Source organism: Triticum aestivum, chromosome 3A, assembly GCF_018294505.1.
Source record: "Triticum aestivum cultivar Chinese Spring chromosome 3A, IWGSC CS RefSeq v2.1, whole genome shotgun sequence".
NCBI lineage: Eukaryota > Viridiplantae > Streptophyta > Magnoliopsida > Poales > Poaceae > Triticum > Triticum aestivum.
The window spans coordinates 681,517,345-681,533,349 of record NC_057800.1 but is presented as its reverse complement, the minus strand read 5'-3'; the positions used below and the strand labels follow the sequence as shown (position 1 = coordinate 681,533,349).

Here is a 16,005-nt window from a genome sequence, read left to right as displayed (position 1 = left end):
ACAATAAATAAAGACAACTCCTATGGCTCCTGCCGGTTGTCATACTCATCGACATGCAAGTCGTGAATCCTATTACAAGAACATGATCAATCTCATACATCACATATCATTCATCACATTCTTGTTGGCCATATCACATCACAAAGCATACCCTGCAAAAACAAGTTAGACGTTCTCTAATTGTTGTTTGCATGTTTTACGTGGCTGCTATGGGTTTCTAGCAAGAACGTTTCTTACCTACGCAAAACCACAACGTGATATGCCAATTGCTATTTACCCTTCATAAGGACCCTTTTCATCGAATCGTTCCGACTAAAGTGGGAGAGACTGGCACCCGCTAGCCACCTTATGCACCAAGTGCATGTCAATCGGTGGAACCTGTCTCACGTAAGAGTACGTGTAAGGTCGGTCCGGGCCGCTTCATCCCACAATACCGTCGAAACAAGATTGGACTAGTAACAGCAAGCATATTGAACAAAATCAACGCCCACAACTACTTTGTGTTCTACTCGTGCAAAGAATCTACGCAATAGACCTAGCTCATTATGCCACTGTTGGGGAACGTAGCAGAAATTCAAAATTTTCCTACGTGTCACCAAGATCTATCTATGGAGAAACCAGCAACGAGGGGAAGGAGAGTGCATCTACATACCCTTGTAGATCGCTAAGCGGAAGCGTTCAAGTGAACGGGGTTGATGGAGTCGTACTCGTCGTGATTCAGATCACCGATGATCCTAGTGCCGAACGGACGGCACCTCCGTGTTCAACACACGTACAGCTCGACGATGTCTCCCACGCCTTGATCCAGCAAGGAGAGAGGGAGAGGTTGAGGAAGACTCCATCCAGCAGCAGCACAACGGCGTGGTGGTGATGGAGGAGCGTGGTAGTCCAGCAGGGCTTCGCCAAGCACCGCAAGATATGAGGAGAAGGGAGAGAGGTAGGGCTGCGCCAAGAGGAGAAGTTCTCATGTCTTATGGGCAGCCCCAGGCCTCTATTTATATAGGGGAGGGAGAGGGCTGCGCCCCCATCTAGGGTTTCCCCCGCAAGGGGTGCGGCCAGCCCTAGATGGGGCTTGGGGAGGCGGCCAAGAGGGGGAGAGAGGGGAGGCGCCCACTAGGTGGGCCTTAAGGCCCATCTGGACTAGGGTTTGCCCCCTCCCACTCTCCCCTGCGCCTTGGGCTCCTTGTGGGGGGCGCACCAGCCCACCTGGGGCTGGTTCCCTCCCACACATGGCCCATGCAGCCCTCCGGGGTTGGTGGCCCCACTTGGTGGACCCCCGGGACCCTCCCGGTGGTCCCGGTACGTTACCGATAACCCCCGAAACTTTTCCGGTGACCAAAACAGGACTTCCCATATATAAATCTTTACCTCCGGACCATTCCGGAACTCCTCGTGACGTCCGAGATATCATCCGGGACTCCGAACAACATTCGGTAACCACATACAAACTTCCTTTATAACCCTAGCGTCATCGAACCTTAAGTGTGTAGACCCTACGGGTTCGGGAGACATGTAGACATGACTGAGACGTTCTCCGGTCAATAACCAACAGCGGGATCTGGATACCCATGTTGGCTCCCACATGTTCCACGATGATCTCATCGGATGAACCACGATGTCAAGGACTCAATCGATCCCGTATACAATTCCCTTTGTCTATCGGTACGATACTTGCCCGAGATTCGATCGTCGGTATCCCGATACCTTGTTCAATCTCGTTACCGGCAAGTCTCTTTACTCGTTCCGTAACACATCATCCCGTGATCAACTCCTTGATCACACTGTGCACATTATGATGATGTCCTACCGAGTGGGCCCAGAGATACCTCTCCGTTTACACGGAGTGACAAATCCCAGTCTCGATTCGTGCCAACCCAACAGACACTTTCGGAGACACCCTTAGTGCACCTTTATAGTCACCCAGTTACGTTGTGATGTTTGGCACACCCAAAGCACTCCTACGGTATCCGGGAGTTGCACAATCTCATGGTCTAAGGAAATGATACTTGACATTAGAAAAGCTTTAGCATACGGACTACACGATCTTTGTGCTAGGCTTAGGATTGGGTCTTGTCCATCACATCATTCTCCTAATGATGTGATCCCGTTATCAACGACATCCAATGTCCATGGTCAGGAAACCGTAACCATCTATTGATTAACGAGCTAGTCAACTAGAGGCTTACTAGGGACATGGTGTTGTCTATGTATCCACACATGTATATGAGTTTCCTATCAATACAATTCTAGCATGGATAATAAACGATTATCATGAACAAGGAAATATAATAATAATCAATTTATTATTGCCTCTAGGGCATATTTCCAACACCCTTCCCCTCACTATATATAGGGCCAAGGGAGAGGGGGGGCGCAGCCTTGGCCCTTCCTCCAAGGAAGGGTGCGGCCAGGGAGGAGTCCATCCTCCCCAAGGCACCTAGGAGGTGCCTTCCCCTTTTAGGACTCTTCCTTTCCCTCATCTCTTGGCGCATGGGCCTCTTGGGGCTGGTGCCCTTGGCCCATATAGGCCAAGGCACACACCCCTACAGCCCATGTGCCCCCCCGGGGTAGGTGGACCCCCTTGGTGGACCCCCGGACCCCTTTCGGCACTCCCGGTACAATACCGATAATGCGCGAAACTTTTCCGGCGACCAAAACAAGACTTCCCATATATAAATCTTTACCTCCGGACCATTCCGGAACTCCACGTGATGTCCGGGATCTCATCCGGGACTCCGAACAACTTTCGGGTTACCGCATACTAATATCTCTATAACCCTAGCGTCACCGAACCTTAAGTGTGTAGACCCTACGGGTTCGGGAGACATGCAGACATGACCGAGATGACTCTCCGGTCAATAACCAACAACGGGATCTGGATACCCATGTTGGCTCCCACATGTTCCACGATGATCTCATCGGATGAACCACGATGTCAAGGACTTAATCAATCCCGTATACAATTCCCTTTGTCTAGCGGTACGATACTTGCCCGAGATTCGATCGTCGGTATCCCGATACCTTGTTCAATCTCGTTACCGGCAAGTCCCTTTACTCGTTTCATAACACATCATCCCGTGATCAACTCCTTGATCACATTGTGCACATTATGATGATGTCCTACCGAGTGGGTCCAGAGATACCTCTCCGTTTACACGGAGTGACAAATCCCAGTCTTGATTCGTGCCAACCCAACAGACACTTTCGGAGATACCTGTAGTGTACCTTTATAGCCACCCAGTTACGTTGTGACGTTTGGCACACCCAAAGCACTCCTACGGTATCCGGAGTTGCACAATCTCATGGTCTAAGGAAATGATACTTGACATTAGAAAAGCTTTAGCATACGAACTACATGATCTTGTGCTAGGCTTAGGATTGGGTCTTTGTCCATCACATCATTCTCCTAATGATGTGATCCCGTTATCAATGACATCCAATGTCCATGGTCAGGAAACCGTAACCATCTATTGATCAACGAGCTAGTCAACTAGAGGCTTACTAGGGACAGGGTGTTGTCTATGTATCCACACATGTATCTGAGTTTCCTATCAATACAATTCTAGCATGGATAATAAACCATTATCATGAACAAGGAAATATAATAATAACTAATTTATTATTGCCTCTAGGGCATATTTCCAACAGTCTCCCACTTGCACTAGAGTCAATAATCCAGTTCACATCGATATGTTATTAACACTCAAGGTCACATCCCCATGTGACTAACACCCAAAGAGTTTACTAGAGTCAATAATCTAGTTCACATTACCATGTGATTAACACTCGATGAGTTCTGGGTTTGATCATGTTATGCTTGTGAGAGATGTTATAGTCAACGGGTCTGAATCTTTCAGATCCGTATGTACTTCGCAAATTTCTATGTCATCTTGTAGATGCAACTACTACGCTACATTTGGAGCTATTCCAAATAACTGTTCTACTATACGAATCCAGTTTACTACTCAGAATAATCTGGATTAGTGTCAAAGTTTGCATCGGCGTAACCCTTTACGACAAACTCTTTTACCACCTCCATAATCTAGAAAATTCCTTAGTCCACTAGTTACTAAGGATAACTTTGACCACTGTCTTGTGATCCATTCTTGGATCACTCTTGTACCCCTTGACTGACTCATGGCAAGGCACATTTCAGGTGCGGTACATAGCATGGCATACCGTATAGAGCCTATGACAAAAGCATAGGGGACGACCTTCGTCCTTCCTCTTTCTTCTGCCGTGGTCGAGCTTTAAGTCTTAACTTCATACCTTACAACTCAGGCAAGAACTCCTTTGACTGGTCCATCTTGAACACCTTCAAGATCATGTCAAGGTATGTGCTCATTTGAAAGTACCATTAAGAATTTTGATCTATCCTTATAGATCTTGATGCTCAATGTTCAAGTAGATTAATCCAGGCTTTCCATTGAAAAATACTTTCCAAATAACCCTATATGCTTTCCAGAAATTCTACGTCATTTCTGATCAACAATATGTCAACATATATTTATCAAAAATTCTATAGTGCTCCCACTCACTTCTTTGGAAATACAAGTTTCTCATCAACTTTGTATACACCCAAAACTTTGATCATCTTATCAAAGCATACATTCCAACTCCGAGATGCTTACTCCAGTCCTTAGAAGGATAGCTGGAGCTTTGCATACTTATTAGCATCTTTCAGGATTGACAAAACCTTCCGGTTTGTATCACATAGAACCTTTCCTAAAAAAACGTCGAGGAAACAATGTTTTGACATCCTATCTGCAAGATTTCATAAATAATGCAGTAATCGCTAATATAATTCCAACAGACTCTTAGCATCGCTACGAGTGAGAAAGTCTCATCGTAGTCAACTCCTTGAACTTGTCGGAAAACATCTTAACGACAAGTCGAGCTTTCTTAATGGTGACATTTACCATCATTGTCCGTCTTCCTTTTAAAATCCATCTGTACTCAACAGCCTCACGACCATCGAGCTGTTCTGTCAAAGTCTACACTTTGTTTCCATACATGGATCCTCTCTCGGATTTTATGGCCTCGAGCCATTTATCGGAATCCGGGCCCACCATCGCTTCTCCATAGCTCGTAGGTTCATTGTTGTCTAGCAACATGACTTCCAAGACAGGATTACGTACCACTCTGAAGTAGTACGCATCCTTGTCATCCCACGAGGTTTGGTAGTGACTTGATCTGAAGTTTCATGATCACTATCATAAGCTTCCACTTCAATTGGTGTAGGTGCCACAGGAACAACTCCCTGTGCCCTGTCACACACTAGTTGAAGAGACGGTTCAATAACCTCATCAAGTCTCCACCATCCTCCCACTCAATTCTTTCGAGAGAAACTTTTCCTCGAGAAAGGACCCGATTCTAGAAACAATCCCTTATTGCTTTCGGATCTGAGACAGGAGGTATACCCAACTGTTTTGGGTGTCCTATGAAGATCATTTATCCGCTTTGGGTTCGAGCTTATCAGCCTGAAACTTTTTCACATAAGCGTCGCAGCCCCAAACTTTTAAGAAATGACAGCTCAGGTTTCTCTAAACCATAGTTCATACGGTGTCATCTCATCGGAATTACGTGGTGCCCTATTTAAAGTGAATGTGGTTGTCTCTAATGCCTAACCCATAAACTATCATGGTAATTCGATAAGAGACATCATGGTATGCATCATATCCAATAGGGTGCAGTTATGATGTTCGGACACACCATCACACTATGGTGTTCTAGGCTATATTAGTTGTGAAACAATTTCCACAATGTCTTAATTCTGTGCCAAACTCGCAATTCAGATATTCATCTCTATGATCATATCATAGATATTTTATCCTCCTGTCACGACGATCTTTCAACTTCACCCTGAAATTACTTGAACCTTTCAATAATTCAGACTCGTGATTCATCAAGTAAATATACTCAACATCTACTCAAATCATATGTGAAGTAAGAACATAACGATATCCACTACATGCCTCAGCACTCATTGGACTGCACACATCAAAATGTATTACTTCCAACAAGTTGCTTTCTAGTTTCATTTTACTGAAAATGAGGCTTTCAGTCATCTTGCCCATGTGGTATGATTTGCATGTCTCAAGTGATTCAAAATCAAGTGAGTCAAAACGGTCCATTTGCATGGAGTTTCTTCATGCATATACACCAATAGACATGGTTCGCATGTCTCAAACTTTTCAAAAATGAGTGAGTCCAAAGATCCATCAACATGGAGCCTCTTCATGCGTTTTATACCGATATGACTTAAGTGGCAGTGCCACAAGTAGGTGGTACTACCATTACTATCTTATATCTTTTGGCATGAACATGTGTATCACTATGATCGAGATTCAATGAACCATTCATTTTAGGTGCAAGACCATTGAAGGTATTATTCAAATAAACAGAGTAACCATTATTCTCCTTAAATGAATAATCGTATTGCGATAGACATAATCCAATCATGTCTATGCTCAACGCAAACACCAATCTTGATGGTAGAGGGAGCGTACGATATTTGATCAACCTTGGAAATACTTCCAGCACATATCGTCATCTCATCTTTAGCTAGTCTCCGTTTATTCCGTAGCTTTTATTTCGAGTTACTAACACTTAGCAACCGAACCGGTATCTAATACCCTGGTGCTACTAGGAGTACTAGTAAAGTACACATTAACATAATACATCCAATATACTTCTATCGACCTTGGCAGCCTTCTTATCTACCAAGTATATAGGGTAATTCTGCTCCAGTGGCTGTTCCCTTTATTACAGAAGCACTCACTACTAGAAAAAGGGCTATAGATGGGATTGGCACTAATGGCACACCAGACAAGTGGTGCGCCATTAGTATATACTAATGGCGCACCACCTTCTGATGCGCCATTAGTGTTGAAACTACTAATGGCGCACCTGGCTCATGGTGCGCCATTAGTATCAATTTTTTTTGAACTAGTGCGCCTATCCAAACATACTAATGGCGCATCCATAAGAAGTGCGCCATTACTAGTTGTAACTAGTAATGGCGCACCAGTCAGAAAGTGGGCCACTAATGTTGTTTTTATTATTATTTTTTTATTCCTTTTTCTGCAAAACTACTAATGGCGCACTCACCCGCGGTGCGCCATTAGCATGTATGTACTTATGGCGCACCGAGGGGTGGTGCGCCATTAGTATTGTGGCGCCCCTACTTCGTACTCCCTCCGTCCGGGAAAAGTTGTCTCCATGACATTTTTGCAAAAAAGCCCTCCACTTTTGTCCGACCAAACCCGCAGTCCTCGTCTTGCCGCAGCGTCACTCCCCTCCCCGCAGCTTCCCGACGTTGGGCTGCTCCCCTCCCCGCCGCGCCGCGCCGCGCCGGTGAGCTCCCTCGCGCCGCTGAGCTCCCTCGCCCCGCTGAGATCCCCCGCGCCTCCTCTCCCTCCTCCACGCCGCCGCGCCGCTCCAGTTCGCTGCGTAGCTCCTCCTCTCCCCTAAAAATCCCTTCTTCCGGTGAGGTTCTCTTCGACGAGGCGCCGTTCAATCTGGAGGATGACGACAAGTTGGCGCTCGATCTGGAGCATGGCGACGGCATGGGGCGGGCGCTCTCGTCCTCGAGCTCCTAATCCACCAGATCCTCTTCCTCCTCCAGGCCCTCCTCAACATCACCGGCGACGACGGCATGGGGAAGACGACGGCGGCAGCTGCGGAAGTCAACCCCAACGAAGGCGGATCCTCCTCAACATCCCAGGCTCCTCCTCCTCCAGGTCCTCCTCGTGCTCATCTATCTCATGCCAAGTCTGAATTTGTACTGCCAAGTCTGAATTTTTCATCTTTATTGTTAAGTCTGAAGTTAGCTGACATGCTTCTCTGACTTGACATGCTTGCAATTTTGATCACTAAGAGTACTGCAGCTAGAGTATATCTCAATTTATAACAGCACATGTTGACCTTGCAGCAAGTTTACAAGGACAGCATTTCTGTCAATCTAAAGCAAGCAAACACTTAACTGAATTTGACTGTACCAATTGAACAAAGCTGCAGGGTACATTATGTTAAAGATTTCCTACTTTAGTGATTTTTAGGGGGAGCACTTAAAATTTTTAGTCAGCATTGATTTATGAGGGAGTAGAGTTTTTGACAAAAATGCTAGTGCTGTCTGTCTGTGCCTACAAAGAGGTAGTACTGCATTTGTGTCAAATTTGATTTAGTCTTAATTTAGAGCTGCGTGTAGTGCAAACTGGATGATGTAGTGCTCTGAATTTGAAGCTTTAACAGTATGTAGATAGTTCAGATCTTACTGAAGAAGAGAGGGGTTAGTAGGCAGGTTACTTCAGAGGCTTTGTTCAGATCTAACTGAATGAATAATTCAGTTAACTTTACAGGGGATCTAACTGACTGAATAAGTTTTAGGGACATGCTTTTATCAACTCTTAGTTAAGAGATTGTGGCAGTTTTCTGCAGTCTATCAGTTTGAAATTGACTTCCCTTGTTCGTATTTTACACTCATCTCTACCTGGAGAACAAATTCCTTAGTGCATAATCTGTAGCTCACCATGACAATACTGTCACATGAACAATTCAAAACAGTTAACTGAAAGTGTCTAAAAGTAGTTAAGTGTTTCCAGGATTTCTTTTTTCTTCGGCAAGGCATGATTTCTTTTTTCTTCTTCTTTTTCTCTAGTGTTGGCATGATTTCTTCAGCAAAGCATCAATATCTATTCCTATCAGTGGTTATCTAATTGAATTTTCACATGCTTCTATCAGTGGTTATCTATCTGAATTTTCACATGCTTCTATCAGTGGAAAACTTATATTGTTCGCTAACATTTTATAAACAAAACACATGGAAGCAACTCTATATATGATCCATTTTGAGTAATTAATTTGGTACTCTGTTTGCTGTTGAATTCTGCAAGTCCTTCAGTCTAAGCCTATGAGTAACACTGCTTGTTCACTAATTCAGTTTACTGTACAATTTTGTGCAGACTGAATATTGTGTGTGTATAGCACACGCTCATCAAATTACAGACTGGATGATCCGCTGCTACTCTAAGAGAAAAAACAACCCAAGTGTGACTGATTCCTCTCTCTTCTTTGCAGGATCTAATTCTTGATTCTTGCGTCGGTCTGAACTGTGCGATTTACGTTTCGTCAGAGGTGAGCCACTTTTTCCCCGCTTACTTTCTACCTGTTCGATGAAATGCGGTCGTGCTTAGAATCCTTTTTCTGTTTGGGGTTAAGATCTGTCCTATTCCCTTCTGCTCGTGCTGTTGTATATACTGTTTTTAGCATTCTTGGTAGAAGAGTTTCCTTGTGGGTAGAAAGCTTGGTTGTGTCCTGATTTATGAACTGTTTTCTTCTAGGTCTGTTCTTGGGATTCTGGTGCTGTTGATCTCGTCAAGGGCCTCATCTGCTTTCTTTCATCTTGTGAAGGTGATTATTATTAGTACTTTCCCTGCTAATTGTTTACTGTTTCAATACATTTTGTTCCTCTAACATAGTGTCTTTAGCGTTCTTGGTAGAACGGTTTTATTGTGCATGGAATGTTTTATCCTCTCACCTTATACTATTTATTTGTGTGCTTACATATATTCTTTCCTGCTTCGTATTGTGTAATTACTTCGTTTACCTAGAATGTGTGCTCTGGTGTCCTTTGTTCTTCCAATTTTGGAACTGTGGTAGCACAATGTGCATTGCTTCCGCCTTTTTATTTGTGTGAGATCGACGGGAATGGTCATGTGCTTGCTGGTGTAGAGATTGATGTTCCTGGGGATGGCCTTATAGGTAATAAACCTAGGTTTATTTTAGATTCAAATCACTTAGCTTTTTTTGAGCCATGGAACCTACAGTTTTACACTGCCAGATTGAGACATGGAAATTCATGATGTACTTTGCGAGACCCCTGTCCGTTAGTGCCTCTTTGATCGGCTCTGCTATGGCATTGGATAAGCCTTTAGTATAGTGAGCTTTGGTAGAAAATGGTTCTGCCATTCTTGAACAGCACCTGTACTAAAACTGAATAATTAAATGCAACCAACATAGACTTTCCTGCTATCTATGATTACTCAACAAGTTCTTTTAGTTTTAGTCTGACATGGTAGCTAACACCAATTGTTCATATCTATCTTCTTTGACCATACTACATATGCATAATACTGATCAATGGCAATAATCCTTATATGGCCTTTTTTATGAGCGATAATCTAACATTTATAAAATCATCTTAGGATTTCCTAATGGATCCTGTACACATTCCACCAAGGGTTATTTTGGATGCTATGCTGAACACACTCTATAGCTCCCAAAAGCTGTGTACTACACCCAGCCTACAGGAGACATTGGTATAGAGACTGATTGAGTATTATCCATCTCTGCAGCACTTGCCAAAGAGCACTGTCAAGAGATTTGTTTGTCAGTCTGAGTCATCTTGCTACTTTTGCAGGTTTATTTGCATATGAAATCACCAGAATTTTCGCCATGGCTCTGGTTCTTGACATGGTGCTTAAAAGCACTCATCCCATCTTGATTATTCGCATACAGTTTTTTGTTTTTGTTTTTACTGATTCACTTCTATCGACATTTTTTATGTCCCTTTTTATGACCAGCTTGGTCATTTGGTCTGGATGGAGTCATTCAACTCGGAAAGAAAAAAGAATTTGAGAATGCTTTATCTTTCATGCAATAGTTGCGGTCAATTGTTCTTGGTTTTTCCTGTAGTAGTTGATAATCAGTCTGAACAATAGTAGATTAGTAAAGCCAATAGCAGTTAATTTGAGACGACTTTTATCTTCCCTACAGCAGTTAAGGTTGATTGTTCTTAGTTTTCCCTGTAGTGTTTAATTTGATTGTTCTGAGCATTCAAATTGTACTCTGTTTGTTTCTCTCCTACTCTTTTCTGACAAATGTTATTATCTGTGCTTCATTACTACTCTCTCTAAATCATGTGCAATTCTAAGTGTCTATCATGTCCTGCATAGTTTTTTATTTTGTGTAAGCTGAGAGTATTCATAGTTCCATTTTCCTATTTTTGGCAGGGGTATCTAAGAGAGTTGGTCCAGGCTTGATGGAAATCGCTTGATGGAAATCACTTCATAGCGCCTATATGTGACTATCTACTTTGTTTGCTAATAACATTGTAAATAATTAATCGTAAGCTTCTTAGAACACTATGTATCATTACTAAGTATCTATCTACCAGCAATAAGTACTTATTTTCATATGTTTCAATACGTGTCTGAATAATATTAATGTACACTCTTTCAATACATGGCTTACTCTCGGCCTTTGCGCCATTGGCGCAACTGGTCATCTAGTTGTATTCAAAGACTAATCTTCTATTGTATTCGATGAATCTGTTGTTGATGTGTGCTGTCTATATTTTGTCAAATTATACATTTTGTAACCTGTGCAAAAAACAGAAAATAAAAAATAAAAAAACCTAATATTCATACTAATGGCGCATCACATGACAGTGCGCCATTAGTATGACAAAGCATACTAATGGCGCATCACTGGACAGTGCGCCATTAGTATGCCGCGGTTACTAATGGCGCATCCCTGGTCATGCGCCATTAGTATGCCAAAGCACCTGGGTATACATGGCCCCTGGGAGGCATACTAATGGCGCACCGTGGCCTATACTAATGGCGCACCAGTGATGCGCCATTAGTATATCAGATACTAATGGCGCACCACTGGTGCGCCATTAGTAAAAATTACTAATGGCGTGCTAGTAATGGCGCACCAGTGATGCGCCATTAATGGTCAAATTAGGTGCGCCATTAGTAGCGGTTTTTCTAGTAGTGACTTAGTCTCGGGTTTGGGTTCAACCTTGGGTTTCTTCACTAAAGCAGCAGCTGATTTGCCATTTCATGAAGCATCCCTTTTTGCCCTTGCCCTTCTTGAAACTAGTGGTTTCACCAACCATCAACAATTGATGCTCTTTCTTGATCTCTACTTTTGTGGTGTCAAACATTGCGAATATCTCAAGGATCATCATATATGTCCCTGATATATCATAGTTCATCATGAAGCTCAAGCAGCTTGGTGGTAATGACTTCGGAGAACCATCACTATTTCATCTGGAAGATCAACTCCCACTCGATTCAAGCGATTGTTGTACTCAGACAATCTGAGCACAAGTTCAACAATTGAGCTTTTCTCCCTTAGTTTGCAGGCTAAGAAAATCATCGGAGGTCTTATACCTCTTGACGTGGGCACGAGCCTGAAATCCCAATTTCAGCCCTCGAAACATCTCATATGTTTCACGACGTTTCAAAACATCTTCGGTGCCTCAACTCTAAGCCGTTTAACTGAACTATCACGTAGTTATCAAAATGTGTATGTCAGATGTTCGCAACATCCATAGATAACGTTCGAGGTTCAGCACACTGAGCGGTGCATTAAGGACATAAGCCTTCTATGAAGCAATGAGGACAAACCTCAGTTTGCGGACCTAGTCCGCATAATTGCTACTATCAACTTTCAACTAAATTTTCTCTAGGAACATAACTAAACAGTAGAACTGAAGCGCGAGCTACGACATAATTTGTGAAGACCTTTTGACTATGTTCAGGATAATTAAGTTCATCTTGTGTACTCCCACTCAGATAGACATCCCTCTAGTCATCTAAGTGATTACATGATCCGAGTCAACTAGGCCGTGTCCGATCATCACGTGAGACGGACTAGTCATCATCGGTGAACATCTTCATGTTGATCGTATCTACCATACGACTCATGCTCGACCTTTCGGTCTCTTGTGTTCCGAGGCCATGTCTGTACATGCTAGGCTCGTCAAGTCAACCTAAGTGTTTCGCGTGTGTAAATCTGTCTTACACCCGTTGTATGTGAATGTTAGAATCTAACACCCGATCATCACGTGGTGCTTCGAAACAACGAACTGTCGCAACGGTGCATAGTTAGGGGGAACACTTTCTTGAAATTATTATGAGGGATCATCTTATTTACTACCGTCGTTCTAAGTAAACAAGATGCATAAACATGATAAACATCACATGCAATCAAATAGTGACATGATATGGCCATCATCACTTTGCTCCTCTTGATCTCCATCTTCGGGGCTCCATGATCATCATCGTCACCGGCATGACACCATGATCTCTATCATCGTGTCTTCATGAAGTTGTCTCGTCAACTATTACTTCTACTACTACAGCTAACGGTTAGCAATAAAGTAAAGTAATTACATGACGTTTATGTTGACACGCAGGTCATAAATAAATTAAGACAACTCCTATGGCTCCTGCCGGTTGTTATACTCATCGACATGCAAGTCGTGATTCCTATTACAAGAACATGATCAATCTCATACATCACATATATCATTCATCACATCCTTTTGGCCATATCACATCACATAGCATACCCTGCAAAAACAAGTTAGACGTCCTCTAATTGTTGTTTGCATGTTTTACGTGGCTGCTATGAGTTTCTAGCAATAACATTTCTTACCTACGCAAAGACCACAACATGATATGCCAATTGCTATTTACCCTTCATAAGGACCTTTTTCATCGAATCCGATCCGACTAAAGTGGGAGAGACAGACACCCGCCAGCCACCTTATGCAACTAGTGCATGTCAGTCGGTGGAACCGGTCTCACGTAAGCGTACGTGTAAGGTTGGTCCGGGCCGCTTCATCCCACAATGCCACCAAATCAAGATTGGACTAGTAAGGGTAAGCATATTGAACAAAATCAACGCCCACAACTACTTTGTGTTCTACTCGTGCATAGAAACTACACATAGACCTAGCTCATGATGCCACTGTTGGGGAACGTAGCATAAATTCAAAATTTTCCTACGTGTCACCAAGATCTATCTATGGAGTCATCTAGCAACGAGGGAGGAGTGGATCTACATACCCTTGTAGATCGCGCGCGGAAGCGTTCAAGAGAACGGGGTTGATGGAGTCGTACTCGTCGTGATCCAAATCACCGATGATCCTAGCGTCGAACGGACGGCACCTCCGCGTTCAACACACGTATGGAGCAGCGACATCTCCTCCTTCTTGATCCAGCAAGGGGGAAGGAGAGGTTGATGGAGATCCAGCAGCACAACGGCGTGGTGGTGGAAGTAGCGGGATTCCAACAGGGCTTCGCCAAGCGCTGCGGGAGGAGGGAGATGTGTCATGGGAGGGAGAGGGAGGCGCCAGGGCTTAGGTGTTGCTACCCTCCCTTCCCCCCACTATATATAGGGCCAAGGGAGAGGAGGGGCGCAGCCTTGGCCCTTCCTCCAAGGAAGGGTGCGGCCAGGGAGGAGTCCATCCTCCCCAAGGCACCTAGGAGGTGCCTTCCCCTTTTAGGACTCTTCCTTTCCCTCATCTCTTGGCGCATGGGCCTCTTGCGGCTGGTGCCCTTGGCCCATATAGGCCAAGGCGCACACCCCTACAGCCCATGTGGCCCCCAGGGGCAGGTGGACCCCCAGACCCCTTTCGGCACTCCCGGTACAATACCGATAATGCGCAAAACTTTTCCGGCGACCAAAAGAAGACTTCCCATATATAAATCTTTACCTCCGGACCATTCCGGAACTCCTCGTGATGTCCGGGATCTCATCCGGGACTCCGAACAACTTTCAGGTTACTACATACTAATATCTCTATAACCCTAGCATCACCGAACCTTAAGTGTGTAGACCCTACGGGTTCGGGAGACATGCAGACATGACCGAGATGACTCTCCGGTCAATAACCAACAGCGGGATCTGGATACCCATGTTGGCTCCCACATGTTCCACGATGATCTCATCGGATGAACCACGATGTCAAGGACTTAATCAATCCTGTATACAATTCCCTTTGTCTAGCGGTACGATACTTGCCCGAGATTCGATCGTCGGTATCTCGATACCTTGTTCAATCTCGTTACCGCCAAGTCTCTTTACTTGTTTCGTAACACATCATCCCGTGATCAACTCCTTGATCACATTGTGCACATTATGATGATGTCCTACCGAGTTGGCCCAGAGATACCTCTCCGTTTACACGGAGTGACAAATCCCAGTCTCGATTCGTGCCAACCCAACAGACACTTTCGGAGATACCTGTAGTGTACCTTTATAGCCACCCAGTTATGTTGTGACATTTGGCACACCCAAAGCACTTCTACGGTATCCGGGAGTTGCACAATCTCATGGTCTAAGGAAATGATACTTGACATTAGAAAAGCTTTAGCATACGAACTACATGATCTTGTGCTAGGCTTAGGATTGGGTCTTTGTCCATCACATCATTCTCCTAATGATGTGATCCCGTTATCAGTGACATCCAATGTCCATGGTCAGGAAACCGTAACCATCTATTGATCAACGAGCTAGTCAACTAGAGGCTTACTAGGGACATGGTGTTGTCTATGTATCCACACATGTATCTGAGTTTCCTATCAATACAATTCTAGCATGGATAATAAACGATTATCATGAACAAGGAAATATAATAATAACTAATTTATTATTGCCTCTAGGGCATATTTCCAACAGCATAAATAAGATGACCCCTCACAATAATTTCAAGAAAGTGTTCCCCCTAACTGTGCACCGTTGCTAAGGTCCGTTGTTCCGAAGCACCACACGATGATCGGGTGTGATAGGTTCTAACGTTCGCATACAATGGGTGTAAGCCAGATTTACACACGCAAAACACTTAGGTTGACTTGACGAGCCTAGCATGTACAGACATGGCCTCGGGACACGGAAGACCTAAAGGTCGAACATGAGTCGTATAGAAGATACGATCAACATGAAGATATTCACCGATTATGACTAGTCTGTCTCACGTGATGATCGGACATGGCCTAGTTGAATCGGATCATGTATCACTTAGATGACTAGAGGAATGTCCATCTGAGTGGGAGTTCATTAAATAATTTGATTAGATGAACTTAATTATCATGAACTTAGTCTAAAATATTTACAATATGTCTTGTAGATCAAATGGCCCACACTAATGGTGTCCTCAACTTCAACGCATTCCTAGAGAAAACCAAGCTGAAAGACGATGGTAGC

At 43.9% G+C, this 16,005-nt stretch overlaps 1 long non-coding RNA gene across 1 annotated transcript; it reads left to right on the top strand.

Moving 5' to 3' along the window:
• The first annotated feature begins 7,267 nt into the window (after positions 1 to 7,267).
• Positions 7,268 to 10,888, top strand: LOC123063156 (uncharacterized). Its single transcript, XR_006430147.1, has 3 exons — positions 7,268 to 7,742; positions 9,079 to 9,135; positions 9,342 to 10,888. It is a non-coding gene; the product is annotated as an uncharacterized lncRNA (long non-coding RNA).
• Positions 10,889 to 16,005: the final 5,117 nt, after the last annotated feature.